This window comes from Bos indicus, chromosome 17 (genome assembly GCF_029378745.1).
Source record: "Bos indicus isolate NIAB-ARS_2022 breed Sahiwal x Tharparkar chromosome 17, NIAB-ARS_B.indTharparkar_mat_pri_1.0, whole genome shotgun sequence".
Lineage (NCBI taxonomy): Eukaryota > Metazoa > Chordata > Mammalia > Artiodactyla > Bovidae > Bos > Bos indicus.
This window is the reverse complement of record NC_091776.1, coordinates 9,206,032-9,225,304: the sequence shown is the minus strand read 5'-3', so window position 1 is coordinate 9,225,304 and position 19,273 is coordinate 9,206,032.

The following is a 19,273-nucleotide window of genomic DNA, read 5'->3' as shown; positions in this document are numbered from 1 at the left end:
TTCTAATAATTTGATATTAGTATTAATATCTAATAAGTTAATAGATTTAATTTTTCTCAGCAAGCATTTGTCTATACCTTGCTATTTGTGAAATGTTTGGCTTCCATAGATATAGAAGACCCCAGATATTCCATGTAAAGAAGTTCAAATTATAGTCTCTATTAAACTTTATTTTAAACTGAAGATTTATTTGAAAAGAGACAAGAAAACCTGACTTCTTAGTACTTTCACCAACTGTATATAAAGTAACAAATTGGCTCATTGTTACTATTGTACTTTGAGCAATTCTTCCTAACTGACTGATTACATTAATATGATATTTGGAAATACCTTGGCTCCAGTATTTTTTTTTTTTTTTGCATTTCTTTTCCATGGGGATGGTCTTGATCCCTATCTCCTGTACAATGTCATGAACCTCAGTCCATAGTTCATCAGGCACTCTATCTATCAGATCTAGTCTCTTAAATCTATTTCTCACTTCCACTGTATAATCATAAGGGATTTGATTTAGGTCATACCTGAATGGTCTAGTGGTTTTCCCTACTTTCTGCAATTTAACTCTGAATTTGGCAATAAGGAGTTCATGATCTGAGGCACAGTCAGCTCCTGGTCTTATTTTTGTTGACTATATAGAGCTTCTCCATCTTTGGCTGCAAAGAATATAATCAATCTGATTTTGGTGTTGGCCATCTGGTGATGTCCATGTATAGAGTCTTCTCTTGTGTTGTTGGAAGAGGGTGTTTGCTAGGACCAATGCATTTTCTTGGCAAAACTGTATTAATTTTTGCCCTGCTTCATTCTGTATTCCAAGGCCAAATTTGCCTGTTACTCCAGGTGTTTCTTGACTTCCTACTTTTGCATTCCAGTCCTCTATAATGAAAAGGACATGTTTTTTTGGGTGTTAGTTACAAAAGGTCTTGTAGGTCTTCATAGAACTGTTCAACTTCAGCTTCTTCAGTGTTACTGGTTGGGGCATAGACTTGGATTACTGTGATATTGAATGGTTTGCCTTGGAAATGAACAGAGATCATTCTGTCATTTTTGAGATTGCATCCAAGTACTGCATTTTGGACTCTTTTGTTGACCATGATGGCTACTCCGTTTCTTTTGAGGGATTCCTGCCCACAGTAGTAGATATAATGGTCATCTGAGTTAAATTCACCCATTCCAGTCCATTTTAGTTCGCTGATTCCTAGAATGTCGACATTCACTCTTGCCATCTCTTTTTTGACCACTTCCAATTTGCCTTGATTCATGGACCTGACATTCCAGGTTCCTATGCAATATTGCTCTTTACAGCATCGGACCTTGCTTCTATCACCAGTCACATCCACAACTGGGTATTGTTTTTGCTTTGGCTCCATCCCTTCATTCTTTCTGGAGTTATTTCTCCACTGATCTCCAGTAGCATATTGGGCACCTACTGACCTGGGGAGTTCCTCTTTCAGTATCCTGTCATTTTGCCTTTTCATACTATTCATGGGGTTCTCTGGAGAAGGCAATGGCACCTCACTCCAGTACTCTAGCCTGGAAAATCCCATGGACAGAGGAGCCTGGTGGGCTGTAGTCCATGGGGTTGCTACGAGTCGGACACTACTGAGTGACTTCACTTTCACTTTTCACTTTGATGCATTGGAGAAGGAAATGGCAACCCACTCCAGTGTTCTTGCCTGGAGAATCCCAGGGACGGGGGAGCCTGGTGGGCTGCCGTCTATGGGGTTGCACAGAGTCGGACAGGACTGAAGCGACTTAGCAGCAGCAGCATGGAGTTCTCAAGGCAAGAATACTGAAGTGGTTTGCCATCTTTTACAAATAGCTGTGAAAAGAAGAGAAGCAAAAAGCAAAGTAGAAAATAAAAGATATAAGCATCTAATGCAGAGTTCCAAAGAATAAGAAGAAGAGATAAGAAAGCCTTCCTCAGCGATCAATGCAAAGAAATAGAGGAAAACAACAGAAAGGGAAGGACTAGAGATCTCTTCAAGAAAATTAGAGATACCAAGGGGACATTTCATGGAAAGATGGGCTCAATAAAGGACAGAAATGGTATGGACCTAACAGAAGCAGAAGATATTAAGAAGAGGTGGCAGAAGCAGAAGATATTAAGAAGAGGTGGCAAGAATACACAGAAGAACTGTACAAAAAAGATCTTCACAATCCAGATAATCATGATGGTGTGATCACTCACCTAGAGCCAGACATCCTGGAATGTGAAGTCAAGCGGGCCTTAGAAAGCATCACTACGAACAAAGCTAGTGAAGGTGATGGAATTCTGGTTGAGCTATTTCAAATCCTGAAAGATGATGCTGTGAAGGTGCTGCACTCAATATGCCAGCAAATCTGGAAAACTCAGCAGTGGCCACAGGACTGGGAAAGGTCACTTTTCATTCCAATCCCAAAGAAAGGCAATGCCAAAGAATGTTCAAACTACCACACAATTGCACTCATCTCACACGCTAGTAAAGTAATGCTCAAAATTCTCCAAGCCAGGTTTCAGCAATACATGAACTGTGAACTTCCAGATGTTTTCAAGCTGGTTTTAGAAAAGGCAGAGGAACCAGAGGTGAAATTGCCAACATCTGCTGGATTATCAAAAAAGCAAGAGAGTTCCAGAAAAACATCTATTTCTGCTTTATTGACTATGCCAAAGCCTTTGACTGTGTGGATCACAATAAACTGTGGAAAATTCTTCAAGAGATGGGAATACCAGACCACCTGACCTGCCTCTTGAGAAACCTATATGCAGGTCAGGAAGCAACAGTTAGAACCGGACATAGAACAACAGACTGGTTCCAAATAGGAAAAGGAGTACATCAAGGCTGTTTATGGTCATCCTGCTTATTTAATTTATATGCAGAGTACGTGAGAAATGCTGGGCTGGAAGAAGCACAAGCTGGAATCAAGACTGCTAGGAGCAATATCAATAACCTCAGATATGCAGATGACACCGCCCTTATGGCAGAAAGTGAAGAGGAACTCAAAAGCCTCTTGATGAAAGTGAAAGAGTAGAGTGAAAAACGAAGATCATGGCATCCTGTCCCATTACTTTATGGGAAGTAGATGGGGAAACAGTGGAATCAGTGTCAGACTTTATTTTTTGGGGCTCCAAAATCACTGCAGATGGTGACTGCAGCCATGAAATTAAAAGACATTTACTTCTTGGAAGAAAAGTTATGACCAACCTAGATAGCATATTGAAGAGCAGAGACAATACTTTGCCAACAAAGGTCCGTCTAGTCAAGGCTATGGTTTTTCCAGTGGTCATGTATGGATGTGACAGTTGGACTGTGAAGAAAGCTGAGTGCTGAAGAATTGATACTTTTGAAGTGTGGTGTTGGATAAGACTCTTGAGAGTCCCTTGGACTGCAAGGAGATCCAACCAGTCCATTCTGAAGGAGATCAGCCCTGGGATTTCTTTGGAAGGAATGATGCTAAAGCTGAAACTCCAGTACTTTGGCCACCTCATGCGAAGAGTTGACTCATTGGAAAAGACTCTGATGCTGGGAGGGATTGAGGGCAGGAGGAGAAGGGGACGACAGAGGATGAGATGGCTGGATGGCATCACTGACTCTATGAATGTGAGTCTGAGTGAACTCAGAGAGTTGGTGATGGACAGGGAGGCCTGGCGTGCTGCAATTCATGGGGTCGCAAAGAGTCGGACATGACTGAGCGACTGGACTGAACTGAACTGGCTCCAAGTATGTTAGTTTCAGTGATTTTGAAGGATTTCATGTACCATATAAATGCAGGATTCAATGTATATAATTTATGTCATATAATGGGGCTTTCCTGGTGGCTTAGATGGTGAAGAATCCACCTGAAGTAAAGGAGACCCAGGTTCGATCCCTGGGTTGGGAAGATCTCCTAGAGAAGGAAATGGTTACCCACTCCAGTACTTTTTCCTAGAGAATTCCATCGACAGGGGAGCCTGGTGGGCTATGGTCCCAGGGGTCACAAAAAATCAGACACGACTGAGTGACTAACACACACAATGTAAATGAATTCAGCATTTAAAGAGTTGATTTTTTGAAACATCTGATCTCACTAGAAGGAAGTGCTGATAATGTTAAAAGGGTTTTCAAAGTGGAGAGGTATCAAGTTCAGTAACACCTCATTAGCTGCGAGTGCTTTGTCTGCAGAGAAGAGAAATTAATGATATCTCCACATCTTGTAACATTTGTCTTCCTAGTTCAGCAGCACAAAGATCCTATTCCTATAATGAAATTTTCAGTAAATGTATCTTTTCCTGGGCCGCAATTTTTAATCTTCTGTTAAAAATCTAATGTTCTGAAAGTGAAAAAGTTAGTCTCTCAGTCATGCCTAACTCTTTGAGACCCCACGGACTGCAGTTCACCATGTTCCTCTATCCATAGAATTCTCCAGGCAAGAATAATAGAGTGGTTAGCCATTCCCTTCTCCAGATCTTCCTGACCTAGAGATTGAACTTGGGTCTCTCGGATTGCAGGCAGATTCTTTATTATCTGAGCCACTAGGGAAGCCCAATCTTTTGTTCAGATCAGATCAGATCAGATCATTTGCTCAGTCGTGTCTGACTCTTTGCGACCCCATGAATCGCAGCACGCCAGGCCTCCCTGTCCATCACCAACTCTCTGAGTTCACTCAGACTCATTTCCATCGAGTCAGTGATGCCATCCAGCCATCTCATCCTCTGTCGTCCCCTTCTCCTCCTTCCCCCAATCCCTCCCAGCATCAGAATCTTTTCCAATGAGTCAACTCTTCGCATGAGGTGGCCAAAGTACTGGAGTTTCAGCTTTAGCATCATTCCTTCCAAAGAAATCCCAGGGCTGATCTCCTTCAGAATGGACTGGTTGGATCTCCTTGCAGTCCAAGGGACTCTCAAGAGTCTTTTCCAACACCACAGTTCAAAAGCATCAATTCTTCAGTGCTCAGCTTTCTTCACAGTCCAAATCTCACATCCATACATGACAATTGGAAAAACCATAGCCTTGACTATACGGACCTTTTTTGGCAAAGTAATGTCTCTGCTTTTTAATATACTATCTAGATTGGTCATAACTTTCCTTCCAAGGAGTAAACATCTTTTAATTTCATGGCTGCAGTCACCATCTGCAGTGATTTTGGAGCCCCCAAAAATAAAATCTGACACTGATTCCACTGTTTCCCCATCTATTTCCCATGAAGTGATGGGACCAGATGCCATGATCTTAGTTTTCTGAATGTTGAGCTTTAAGCCAACCTTTTCACTCTCCTCTGTCAATTTCATCAAGAGGCTCTTTAGTTCTTCTTCGCTTTCTGCCATAAGCGTGGTGTCTGCATATCTGAAGTTATTGATATTTTTCCTGGCAATCTTGATTCCAGCTTGTGCTTTTTCTAGTCCAGCATTTCTCATGATGTACTCTGCATATAAATTAAATAAGCAGGTGACATTATACATCCTTGATGTACTCCTTTTCCTATTTGGAACCAGTCTATTGTTCTATGTCCAGTTCTAACTGTTGCTTCCTGACCTGCATACAGATTTCTCAACAGGCAGGTCAGGTGGTCTGGTATTCCCATCTCTTTCAGAATTTTCCACAGTTTATTGTGATCCACACAGTCAAAGGCTTTGGCATAGTCAATAAAGCAGAAATAGATGTTTTTCTGGAATTCTCTTGCTTTTTTGATGATCCAGCAGATGTTGGCAATTTCACCTCTGGTTCCTCTGCCTTTTCTAAAACCAGCTTGAACATCTGGAAGTTCATGGTTCATGTATTGCTGAAACTTGGCTTGGAGAATTTTAAACATTACTTTACTAGCGTGTGAGATGAGTGCAGTTGTGCGGTAGTTTGAGCATTCTTTGGCATTGCCTTTCTTTGGGATTGGAATGAAAAGTGACCTTTTCCAGTCCTGTGGCCACTGCTGAGTTTTCCAAATTTGCTGGCATATTGAGTGAAGCACTGTCACAGAATCATCTTTTATGATTTGAATCAGCTCAAGTGGAATTCCATCACCTCCACTAGCTTTGTTCGTACTGATGCTTTCTAAGGCCCACTTGACTTCACATTCCAGGATGTCTGGCTCTAGGTGAGTGATCACACCATCATGATTATCTGGGTCGTGAAGATCTTTTTTGTACTGTTCTTCTGTGTATTTTTTCCACCTCTTCTTAATATCTTCTGCTTCTGTTAGGTCCATACCATTTCTGATCTTTATTGAGCCCATCTTTACATGAAATATTCCCTTGGTATCTCTACTTTTCTTGAAGAGCTCTCTAGTCTTTCCCATTTTATTGTTTTTCTCTATTTCTTTGCACTGATTGCTGAGGAAGGCTTTCTTATCTCTACTTGCTATTCTTTGGAACTCTGCATTCAAATGGATATATCTTTCCTTTTCTCCTTTAGTTTTTGCTTCTATTCTTTTCACAGCTATTTGTAAGGCCTCCTCAGACAGCCATTTTCCTTTTTTGCATTTCTTTTTTTGGGGGATGGTCTTGATTCCTGTCTCCTGTAAAGACTAAGAAGGCATTCTTTAATAAGATGAGAGGTGAATCGGGAACCGATAATATATAGAAATAAGGACAAGCTTATTTTTAGTTACAAAAATTAGCAACACACAAAAAAATATGACCAAAACAATTTAAAAATAAAATTCTAGATCAGATCAGATCAGATCAGTCGCTCAGTCATGTGCGACTCTTTGTGACCCCATGAATCGCAGCACACCAGGCCTCCCTGTCCATCACCAACTCCCTGAGTTCACTCAGACTCACATCCATTGAGTCAGTGGTGCCATTCAGCCATCTTATCCTCTGTCGTCCCCTTCTCCTCCTGCCCCCAATCCCTTCCAGCATCAGAGTCTTTTCCAATGAGTCAACTCTTTGCATGAGGTGGCCAAAGTACTGGAGTTTCAGCTTTAGCATCATTCCTTCCAAAGAAATCCCAGGGCTGATCTCCTTCAGAATGGACTGGTTGGATCTCCTTGCAGTCCAAGGGACTCTCAAGAGTCTTCTCCAACACCACAGTTCAAAAGCATCAATTCTTTGGCACTCAGCCTTCTTCACGGTCCAACTCTCACATCCATACATGACCACAGGAAAAACCATAGCCTCGACTAGATGGATCTTTGTTGGCAAAGTAATGTCTCTGCTTTTGAATATGCTATCTAGGTTGGTCATAACTTTCCTTCCAAGGAGTAAGCGTCTTTTAATTTCATGGCTGCAGTCACCATCTGCAGTGATTTTGGAGCCCAGAAAAATAAAGTCTGACAGTGTTTTCACTGTTTCCCCATCTATTTCCCATGGAGTGGTTGGACAGGATGCCATGATCTTCGTTTTCTGAATGTTGAGCTTTAAGCTAACTTTTTCACTCTCCACTTTCACCTTCATAAAGATGCTTTTTAGTTCCTCTTCAGTTTCTGCCATGAGTGGTGTCATCTGCATATCTGAGGTTATTGGTATTTCTCCCGGCAATCTTGATTCCAGTTTGTGTTTCTTCCAGTCCAGCATTTCTCATGATGTACTCTGCATATAAGTTAAATAAACAGGGTGACAATATACAGCCTTGATGAACTCATTTTCCTATTTGGAACCAGTCTGTTGTTCCATGTCCAGTTCTAACTGTTGCTTCCTCACCTGCATACAGATTTCTCAACAGGCAGATCAGGTGCTCTGGTATTCCCATCTCTTTCAGAATTTTCCACAGTTTATTGTGATCCACACAGTCAAAGGCTTTGGCATAGTCAATAAAGCAGAAATAGATGCTTTTCTGGAACTCTCTTGCTTTTTCGATGATCCAGTGGATGTTGGCAATTTGATCTCTGGTTCCTCTGCCTTTTCCAAAACCAGCTTGAATATCAGGAAGTTCACGGTTCACATATTGCTGAAGCCTGGCTTGGAGAATTTTGAGCATTACTTTACTAGCATGTGAGATGACTGCAATTGTGCGATAGTTTGAGCATTCTTTAGCATTGCCTTTCTTTGGGATTGGAATGAAAAGTGACCTTTTCCAGTCCTATGGCCACTGCTGAGTTTTCCAAATTTTCTGGCATATTGAGTGCAGCACCTTCACAGCATCATCTTTCAGGATTTGGAGTAGTTCAACTGGAATTTCATCACCTCCACTAGCTTTGTTCATAGTGATGCTTTCTAAGGCCAGCTTGACTTCACATTCCAGGATGTCTGGCTCCAGTTGAGTGATCACACCATCATGATTATCTGGGTCATGAAGATCTTTTTTGTGCAGTTCTTCTGTGTATTCTTGCCATCTCTTCTTAATATCTTCTGCTTCTGTTAGGTCCATACCATTTCTGTCCTTTATCGAGCTCATCTTTGCATGAAATGTTCCTTTGGTATCTCTGATTTTCTTGAAGAGATCCCTAGTCTTTCCCATTCTGTTGTTTTCCTCTATTTCTTTGCACTGATTGCTGAAGAAGGCTTTCTTATCTCTTCTTGCTATTCTTTGGAACTCTGCATTCAGATGTTTATATCTTTCCTTTTCTCCTTTGTAGGGAAATGAGTATGTTATTGGGAATAGGTCAGAAGCAGGTCTGAGGTTGTAGAAGTTTTTCTCTTGTTTGTGCCTAAGACATTTATTTATAAACATCAGCAAAACTGAGGAGAAAAAACTTAATGAGTTTTATATAATGAGTGCCCTTCAGAAGAATAAAAATAGGATAGGATATGTAACTATTAACACAGGAGAAGAAAATTTGATTTACCCATTGGAAAGTAATAAATAGAAAAATAAATGAAGTAAAATTATTGTGAAATAAAAAAATAATGGTATAAATAAAACCTAATTTATTAGTAATTACAGTAAATACACATGGGTTAAAATCACAATTCACCATTCAAAAACAAAGATTCAGATTAATTTATCAAAATATACCAAAATCTAGCAATATATTGCCTAAAAAGAAAAAAAAATTAAAACAATAGGGTGCATAAAAAGGTGAATATGAATAAAAAGAAAGTTGGGTAGCAATTTTAGAAATGGCAAACATAATTTAAAGATTAAAATGTAAAAGGAAATAAAAGGAATGTTAATGCAGAAGATATAATAATAAAGATGTATACATCTGTTAATATAGCCTCAAAGTACAAAAAGCAAGAAAGTGAAAAATAAAGATATGGTTACAATAATAATTATGTTTGGGTAGTTAACTGATCCAGAATTGGAAAAATATCATAGAAGATTGCAATAATAGTATCATATTCTATGTGAATTTACATATATACATATAATTTTCACCTCCCCAAAAGAGAATACTTTGTTTCTGAGCACACATGACTCATTCACAAATATCAACTGAGTGCTGATCGAAAAATTAAGCTTAATGCATTCCTGAAAGTTAATCCTACAGAACAAAGTTTAAAATTTATAACAAAAAGATAGCTAAAATGTTTAGTGTATTTGAAATGATAAACATACTTTATATGTTACATTATATTAGCTGTTGATGCAAGAAGAAAATCATTTAGAGAATTATTAATTTAGCTGTGAAAAAAGCATATATCAAAATTTGTGGGATGGAGTTAGATCATTCTCAAAAGTTATTTCTGACAGTAGATATATTTATCAAAAAGCAAACAGCAATGACAGCAAAGAAACAGAAGCAAAGGAGCTAAATATTCAACTCAAACAGCTTGATAATGAGCACCAAAGTAAATTCAGAGAAACAGAGAAGCAATAGATAAGGGAAGAAATCAATAAAATGGGAATAGCAAAAACAATACTACCATAAAAGTTATAAAAAGGAAACAAGGTTTTTAAAAAAAGATTGATAAAATATGTTGTGAAAACCAGTCAGGAGAAAGATAAATTGCAAATTTATAATATGGAAAATAATTAGTTATAATTTATATTTAGAAAATATTAATTATTTTCTAATTTATCATTAGAAAATAATTTTAAAACAGAAGTTTTAAAAATTGGGAATCAGTGTACAGAACACTGAACTATGAATTATGAAAACTGACTGTGTGTGTAATTCAGAAATCCTAGATAAAGTATATAAAATATATGACTTTATGATTTTCATATGCAATTTAAGAACTTTTTGTTTTGAAAAACTTAGAGAGATGTTTGCCTTGGTTGGACATGCCAAAGAATTTTTTCACTTTGATCAAAAACCATGGTAATTTGGCAAGCCTGCTTTGGGGAGTGATGTAGTTCAGCCTTAGGGTCATATCCTTAATCTCTCAGGGTTTACAAGAGAAGACAGATGGCCTTACTATGTTAAAGCAGCTCCTAGTTAAATACTGTCTCCAGAGGATACTAAGCAATGATGATAAATAAATGAGAAAGTGAATTATATTCTTATGGAGCAAATCACAAACAAAAGCTCCAGTGTCCTTGATGGGCAAAAACTCATCATCAAGGAAGCAATGTTAATTCAGAGTCACCCGATCATGTATGGTTATCTCATGCTCAGTGGGCTGTGTTGTTTTGTTAATTTTTAAGTAGACTCAGGAAAATGTGTGTGGGCACTCAACTTGACAGCAGTGTTGATTTTCTGTGGGACCCTGTGAACCACGCTTTCCTGAATCCATCTCATCCTTTAGTCGCACGATTTACTCTGTCGTTTCAAGCCCTCTAGCTTTGATACTCAGAGTTCTGAGTCACTTTCTCCAGGTAGCAGTGGCTTGGCTTGACTACCAAGGATTTCTCTGTGGAAGTGGTAAAATGTATAATTTCCTCAGTACTTTTTTATGCTCTAGAGAATTGAAGGGGATATTTTATACCAGGGTAAAATGGTAACATTTCTGAAAAAGATTGGCGGTTAGTACTTCTTTCTAGATAGCATATTCAAAAGCAGAGACATTACTTTGCCAACAAAGGTTCATCTAGTCAAGGCTATGGTTTTTCCTGTGGTCATGTATGGATGTGAGAGTTGGACTGTGAAGAAGGCTGAGGGCCGAAGAATTGATGCTTTTGAACTGTGATGTTGGAGAAGACTCTTGAGAGTCCCTTGGACTGCAAGGAGATCCAACCAATCCATTCTGAAGGAGATCAGCCCTGGGATTTCTTTGGAAGGAATGATGCTAAAGCTGAAACTCCAGTACTTTGGCCACCTCATGCAAAGAGTTGACTCATTGGAAAAGACTGTGATGCTGGGAGGGATTGGGGGCAGGAGGAGAAGGGGACGACAGAGGATGAGATGCCTGGATGGCATCACTGACTCGATGGACGTGAGTGTGAGTGAACTCCGGGAGTTGGTGATGGACAGGGAGGCCTGGCGCAATTCATGGGGTTGCAAAGAGTCAGACACGACTTAACTGAACTGAACTTCTTTCTGTCCTTATTATTCAGAAGCAAAGGAAAGCTTTAGTCTTGGATCAGAGAATAGAGGGGTTCGAGCTTGTGCCCTAGAGGACATTATTTCCCCCTCAAAGCCTTCACTGGGGCTGCTTTATAGGGCTCTTTCCAGCAGGGAGGGGCGAGGGCAGGGTTCTTGCAGGTCAGGTGGGGCAGCTCTGTTCCTGCTGCAGCTCCCAGTGCAGGCACAGGGTCTCTGAACACTGGCCCGCTACTTCTGTCTTGGTTGCAGAACTTCTGCACACAGCCCCAGAGCCAAGGTGTCAGCACCCGCAGGTGGGACTCGGGTAGAGGCAGAGCACAGCGGCCAGGTAGAGAAAGACCTCTTAAAAGGAACAATTCCTCTCCCTCCCCGCCAAAGCTCATTGTGATAGTTTCATAAGCACTTCTCACCTTGAGAGTACAGCTGAAGTACCATTTCCACCTTCCTAAGACTGGAACAAGAAAAGATCTAAAATGATGTAGCTATTTGTACTCTCCCCTTTTCTGTTCAGTTAGACCAGTGCAATTGCAAGGGCGAGAAAAGATACATACTATAGCTAAATGCAATCTGCTTCCACAGAAATGCCTCAGATCTTACAAGAACCACAGACTTTCCGTTAATGCCCTGGCTAAAGTTGCAGACTTGTAATATAAAGAGTGGGTCAGGTGTGAGTATTGTCAGCATTGTACTGGTGACAGAATTTGTTAGGCATAAAAAGAAAAATGAGCTTTAGAACGTTTCAAGTGTTTCGGCTGAACAGACATAAACAAAAAGATTGGCATTCTTATAGCTGTATCTTATGTTTTCAGAAGTCCCTTCCTATCCCTGGGGAAAAAAAGAGTTCATAATGTATTTATGAAAAACAAAATTAGCTGTTCATAAAAATCAAAGGCAATATGTTTTGCTTATATCAACTGGTAAAATTAATACATTTTTTCCTATAATAGTTCATTTGGTCTGACATGATTTTGAATATCGGAACAAAATGTCAAGAAGAGTTATAAATTGAAATAAGAGATAAAATTCTTCAAGTGAATTATTTTCTCTGTAGAGTCATAGGAATCAATTATTTATTATTCAGAAGAAATGTTACACTTCTAACTTATACAGGGGCTTTCCATCTTTACTTATTGATTCACCTATAGGGCATGCCCCTATTGTAAACATCAAGGTACATTGTTATTATTGCTGGCACTACCTATTAATAACTGGATATTGGAGCTGTGCTTCCAGTGACATGCTTAATCTGCTTTTGATTAAACCGAGCCTTCAAATCTTCTTAGATAATATTGCCTTGAATCATACTTTTGAATATTCGGAGCAACAAACTTTCTCTTCTTCCTCTCATGTTCTTTTAAATGTGTCCCTGTTTTGTAAAAATGACTGGTGATGTATTAAAACTGCCTCATGGTCAATCTTGCAGACATCAGTGTTCTCTTCCCCGAACAGGTAGTGATGGAACAGGCAGCTTCCTACATACAAGACAGCACTTGGTAGGATTATTCAATTTTCAAACTTGCTGCTGCTACCAAGGCTGTTAATTGGTGCCAGCTATGACAGCTTGTAGCATGATTGGACTCTTGTTCAACACAAATAATCATTAGCTGCTAATGATTTTAAATCACTGTGAACAAGGCAGAAATTGACCCTATGACCTAAATGTTCCAGGGGATACTCAGGAGTTATGTGGTCTCCTGAAATGCATAAAGTTAGTTGTCTGGATTGAGAGCTGAATTTTTTTTTTTTTTTTGAAATTCAGGCAAGGCTTTATTGGGACCCCTGCTGCAGCAGGGAGAAGCTAGAACAAACACCAGGTTCCCTTGCTTGCTCCCTCCCCGTGGGGTGTGGTGAGCTGTTTCCTTGAATAGGGCGAGGGTAGGGGTGTGTCCGGGGTCAGGCTCAAGGGGCCTTAGGAGTTTTGCCCAGCCCCGCGGCGATGTGTGAGAGGAGCATGTTCAGTGCCTCACTTTTGCTCCTGACACCATGTTTTTGCTCCAAGTCCTTCAGAAGTGGCTGTTGGGCTTTTTGGACTCTTGGTATCTTTTGTTTCTAATTTTCCCCAACTGCACATGCACGCAGTTATTTTTAGTTCCATACAGTTTCTTTGTATTTTGTTGCTAGAAGAGAGGTGTGTTCAGGTGCGAGCATTATGGCTCTGCAGTCAAGGGTCCCATATCCCTGCCTGTTTCATTCCACCCTGTTTTTATTTTTTTGTTAGGCACGGAAGTAGTTTCCTTAAATAAGTAATGTATGATATTGAGGTCTCAATTTAGTTAATTTAAAAAATGAATGTTTAATCTGATGTTGTATATTATGTGTGTAAAATTAGTTGCATACAAAAAAGCCACATAGGAAATGAAGTAATTCTTGCAGATTTTGTTTGCATGTTTTTAAGCTTTAGGAATGTCACTTTTATTTTTCTTTCCATCATGATTACCATCGTTAGTTCTCCCATAATCTCTAGATAATGGGTCACTTAAGATTTGCTTGGCTGAAAAAGGAATGAATCAATGGAAAAAGAAAGATGACTCCATCAAGTCATTTTGAAAGATTAACAAAAGGATGAATTGGTGGTGTAGTTTTTCAAATATATTTTGGATATATTTACTGTTTTGTAAACAGATACTGGGGTTACACATGCTAACAGAAGCAGAAGACATTAAGAAGAGGTGGCAAGAATACACAGAAGAACTATGCAAAAAAGATCTTCATGACCCAAATAATCACGATGGTGTGATCACTCATCTAGAGCCAGATATCCTGGAATGGGAAGTCAAGGGGGCCTTAGAAAGCATCACTGTGAACAAAGCTAGTGGAGGTGATGGAGTTCCAGTTGAGCTATTTCAAATCCTAAAAGATGATGCTGTGAAAGTGCTGCACTCAATATGCCAGCAAATTTGGAAAACTCAGCATTGGCTACAAGACTGGAAAAGGTCAGTTTTCATTCCAATCCCAAAGAAAGGCAATGCCAAAGAATGCTCAAACTACTGCACAATTGCACTCATCTCACATGCTAGCAAAGCAATGCTCAGCGTGAACCATGAACTTTCAGATGTCCAAGCTGGATTTAGAAAACGCAGAGGAACCAGAGATCAAATTGCCAACTGTTGGATCATCGAAAAAGCAAGAGAGTTCCAGAAAACATCTATTTCTGCTTTATTGACTATGCCAAAGCCTTTGACTGTGTGGATCATAACAAACTGGAAAATTCTGAAAGAGATGGGAATACCAGACCACCTGACCTGCCTCCTGAGAAATCTGTATGTGGGTCAGGAAGCAACAGAACTGGATATGAAACAACAGACTGGCTCCAAATCAGGAAAGATGTATGCCAAGCCTCTATATTGTCACCCTGCTTATTTAGCTTATATGCAGAGTACATCATGAGAAATGCTAGACTGGATGAAGCACAAACTGGAATCAAGATTGCTGGGAGAAATATCAATAACCTCAGATATGGAGATGTCACCACCCTTATGGCAGAAAGCGAAGAACTAAAGAGCCTCTTGATGAAAGTGAAAGAGGAGGGTGAAAAAGTTGGCTTAAAACTCAACATTCAGAAAATGAAGATCATGGCATCTGGTCCCATCACTTCATGGGAAATAGATGGGGTAACAGTGGAAACAGTGTCAGACTTTATTTTTTTGGGCTCCAAAATCACTGCAGATGGTGACTGCAGCCATGTAATTAAAAGATGCTTGCTCCTTGGAAGAAAAGCTATGACCAACCTAGACAGCATATTAAAAAGCAGAGACATTACTTTACTGACAAAGGTTTGTCTAGTCAAAGCTATGGTTTTACCAGTAGTCATGTATGGATGGGAGAGTTGGACTATAAAGAAATCTGAGCAGTGAAGAATTGATGTTTTTGAACTGTGGTATTGGATAAGACTCTTGAGAGTCCCTTGGTCTGGAAGGAGATCCAACCAGTGCATCCTAAAGGAAATCAGTCCTGAATATTCATTGGAAGGACTGATGCTGAAGCTGAAACTTCAATACTTTGGCCACCTAATGTGAAGAATTGACTCATTTGAAAAGACCCTGATGCTGGGAAAGATTGAGGGCAGGAGGAGAAGGGGACAACAGAGGATGAGATGGTTGGATGGCATCACCGACTCAATGAACATGAGTTTGAGTAAGCTCCAGGAATTGGTAATGGACAGGGAAGCCTGGAGTGCTGCAGGCCATGGGTCGCAAAGAGTCAGACAGGACTGAGCGACTGAACTGAACTGAAACGGTTACTGAATTTATATGTATTACTATATCTAGAGACAGACCTAAGAATGATCTTAAACCATACTAGAATTAAATAAAGATTTAACAAAAAATTTTAATGTAGCATAGGGGATATGAGAAATAAGAATGTAAGAAATATAAAAGTGTAATAATGAATAAAGTATTTGAGACCTCCCAATGGTATTGCTAAATAACTTATTATAGCATTACTCTATGCTTTAACTTCTAAACAGAGCGTTAGAGCATATGAATTGGTATGGGTTGGGAGTAGAGTTTTGGGTTGTAATTTTATTTGCTACTTGCTTATGAAAAGTGAAAGTGTTAGTGGCTCAGTTGTGTATGACTCTTTGTGACCCCATGGACTGTAGCCCACCAGGCTCCTCTCTCTGTGGAATTCTCCCGGCAAGAATATTGGACTAGGTAGCCATTCGCTTTTGCAGGAGGTCTTCTTGACCCGTGGATTGAACCCTGGTCTCCTGCATTGCAGGCAGATTCTTTACCATCTGAGCCATCAGGGAAGCCCCACGTGTTGCATAACAGCATCTAAAACAGTCAGTGCACAGAACCCCTCAAAGGTGGGCGATTATTGCCACTCTCCCAGTGGTGACACTGAAGACACAGAGTTGTCATCACACTTGTCAATAGCCAGTGAGTGGTATTCACAGACACCAAACATGACATATTTTCCAAAATAGAGTTTTACTTTTAAACAAGCACAATTGCTACTTTTTTTTTTAAGATTCCCTATAAACTTGTATGCATTTCTTAAGAGATTATTATATATGGGATTGATTAAACAATTATTAGTCTCATCTGGCAGATAATGTGGAACAAATCAAAATGGAATGACTTAGAAATCTGCCTGGTTTCTTTTGGAATGACAGTGTAGGGAGAGTTACAGATGGGAAGTAGGAATTCTCAAGTTTTTCAGAATTGGATTCAGTGACGTCCATATTCTTAGATGAAGGTGAGGTTTAGAATTTTTATGGTAACATTGCGTGTTCTCAGTGTGTGTTTTATTCTACCTGGCTCAACCAACTTGTAACTTTTCCATACCAACTGGGTAAATTTTATGACAAGAAGATGCTTAGTTTAGCAGTAAAAACTTTTATTTATTGGTTGTCTGCCATGTCCCAAGAATTCGGCTAGGTACTTTCACATATATTATCTCATTTTCACAAAACACATTCCAAATTGATGGAGAAATTAAAAGCCAAATGTAAATGCATCTCAACTCTCAAGAAGCATGGGGTTGGTTCTTGGCAAAGTTGTCTCTATTTATCTCTGGTCCTTCCAGTCTCCCTTTTTTTGCATCCTTTCCTAAATCCTTGCCCCATGAATACCTGCTCTAAAGAAAGAATATGATATTGGCCATTTGCATCTTATGAATATTTAAGAAACATCGATGACAAAAACCCAAGAAGTTTTGATGTTAATATATAAATAAGAACAATAGCTTATTTTAGGATAAAGCCCTGGGTGCTCCTGAGGGCATTAGAATCTGGAATTCTCTGAGATCCTGAGACTGACAGTCACAGATCTTAAGACTGCTGTTGGGTCTGGGGAAAGAAATCAGAGTTTCCTCAGTTGAGGGTAAAATCATAGAACCATGATCCCAGAAAGGTTCTGCAGAGGAACTTTATTATTATTTATCACAAGCCCCAGGACCCAAAGTATCAATGTCTAAATTAGAGGGACAATCAAAGAGCAAAAGCACTTCCAGATTTTTTTTTTCTTTTATCATTAAGAAACTCTAAATATGTGTATTCTTGAGTGTGTGTACACGTGCTTGTGTGTGTGTGTGTTCTAATGTCTATATGCCCACATCTTTGAGCTTATGTTTGTGCAATGGTGTGTACACGCATGATTTCTCAGAAAGAAACATCATGCACAATGCAGAACACCATGCTGGTTTGTCACTGAGTGATCATACCGCAGCGAAACAGAAAGAAATTTTATTAAACTTTATCCCTTTTGCAGATAAATCTACATCAGGTTAGATTCATAGGAGAAAAATGAAGCAACAGATGAAGTTATGGTTGTGAAAGACAGAGGATGGAAAACAAAGGAAAGAATCATTCTAAAATTGTCAGCTTCAAGCCAGGGAAATTTAATCAGAGCCATAAAAAAGTCTAAGATGTGACAAAGCCAGGAGTCTAACTGGATAACCGGGTGCTTGAAAAATCTAGCTGGACCATCTTTCTATCTGTAAATTGAGGATAATCTTTGGAGAGAAACGTGGGCCTCTGGCTGCTTAGATTCTTCTTCTAGGCTCAGCACTATAATCCAGGTCAATTAAAGGAAATTGGCAGAGGTTCTGTGGTGAAAACAAAAGCAGGTTTTTAATGCAACATGTGCTGTAGGTTAAATAATGAGCCCCTGGCTTCTTGGGACAGGATGTACCACTGGATGTGTACTGGGTTCATTACAAAGAGAGCTTGAAGCGTCCACCAGGGTTACAATCAACAGTTATTAAATCCATTTCCGACTGAGACTACAGCTCGCTCAGGTTCTTCACAGGCCTCCTTCCTGAACTGACCTGATTCTCCTGCCATGAAGGTATGGTGTGACTTGCAAAAGCTTCGCTCAGGATAGTAACAGTACCTTCTTTTCATGATAGTCTTTTCCTCTAGGGCTGGGCGTTTTTCCCATCTGGCTCTTATGTGACTCTTGAGAAATCGAATCCTGTCCTGGCTCTGTGTAAATCACCCTAATGTTTTTGTGTTTCATTATTATTCTTTAATATTTATGGATGTGACATCATAATCATTGTGTGCCCTCTGCCAACTTCTGTAACCTCATTTTGACAGTCTGTGCCCACAGGGCTGTAGATGCTCTGTGACAAAGGTGCAGCTTTGAGAGCACACTTCAGTGAGGTATCTTAGTGATAGCTTGCGAATTATAATTATCGTGTTTTCTCTGCATTTTGTTGGGTGGCTTCAATCTTTTTATTTCAGCTTTTCTGCATATTATTTATTTATTCATATATTTGCCTCTTCAGACCACATCATCAAATTTTACTTTGTGTAACTACCTCTGAAAAGAAAATATCCGTCATTTTCCCCAGTAATTAAATGGGGCTATTTCATTGCTAATTTACTATCTGGTAAAATCTCAGAGTTTTCTTGAGCATTATTCTCAAACCTAACCCATACGACATGTTATCACAGATATTTAAAGTTTTGTGATGAACCTAATGAGATCTCATGATAGTTTTGGTGATACCATATTAAAAATCCCTGCAGTATAATTAAGCCCCACCATCCTGCTTTTAATTGAGGGGAGGAAATTCTGAACTGTAAAGTCAACAGCTGCAACCACTTTACGAAAATGTTAAGACAGTTAGCAAAGCCAAAACAGATACAGATTACTATTATGTAAATTTTAAATTTACACACACATTCACATATGCACACATGCACAATAATATACACATCTGCAGGAGATGAGACTTTGCCTTGAAATGAAGATATAAGTTACTGAAATTTACATCTACGTTAACATCAAGTCATGTATAAATCAGCACCTTCTGCTTGGCCCTCTCCCCTTTCCTCTGCTATACAGGTCCATGGGAACTCACCCTTCATTAGTATTCTCACTTCTGATTGACACTGGAAGTCTTGCCCTGCCCCGTCACAATTCCTGGAACTTCTTTCCCCCATGTTTGAAGTCACAAGGCTATAAAACCTGCTCTAGAGTGTAGTAGGGCAGCAGTAGCCCACCTACCCTTAAGTCCAAACCACTAGATATGGAACCAGCTTCTGAAACCTGGTTCTCTCTCT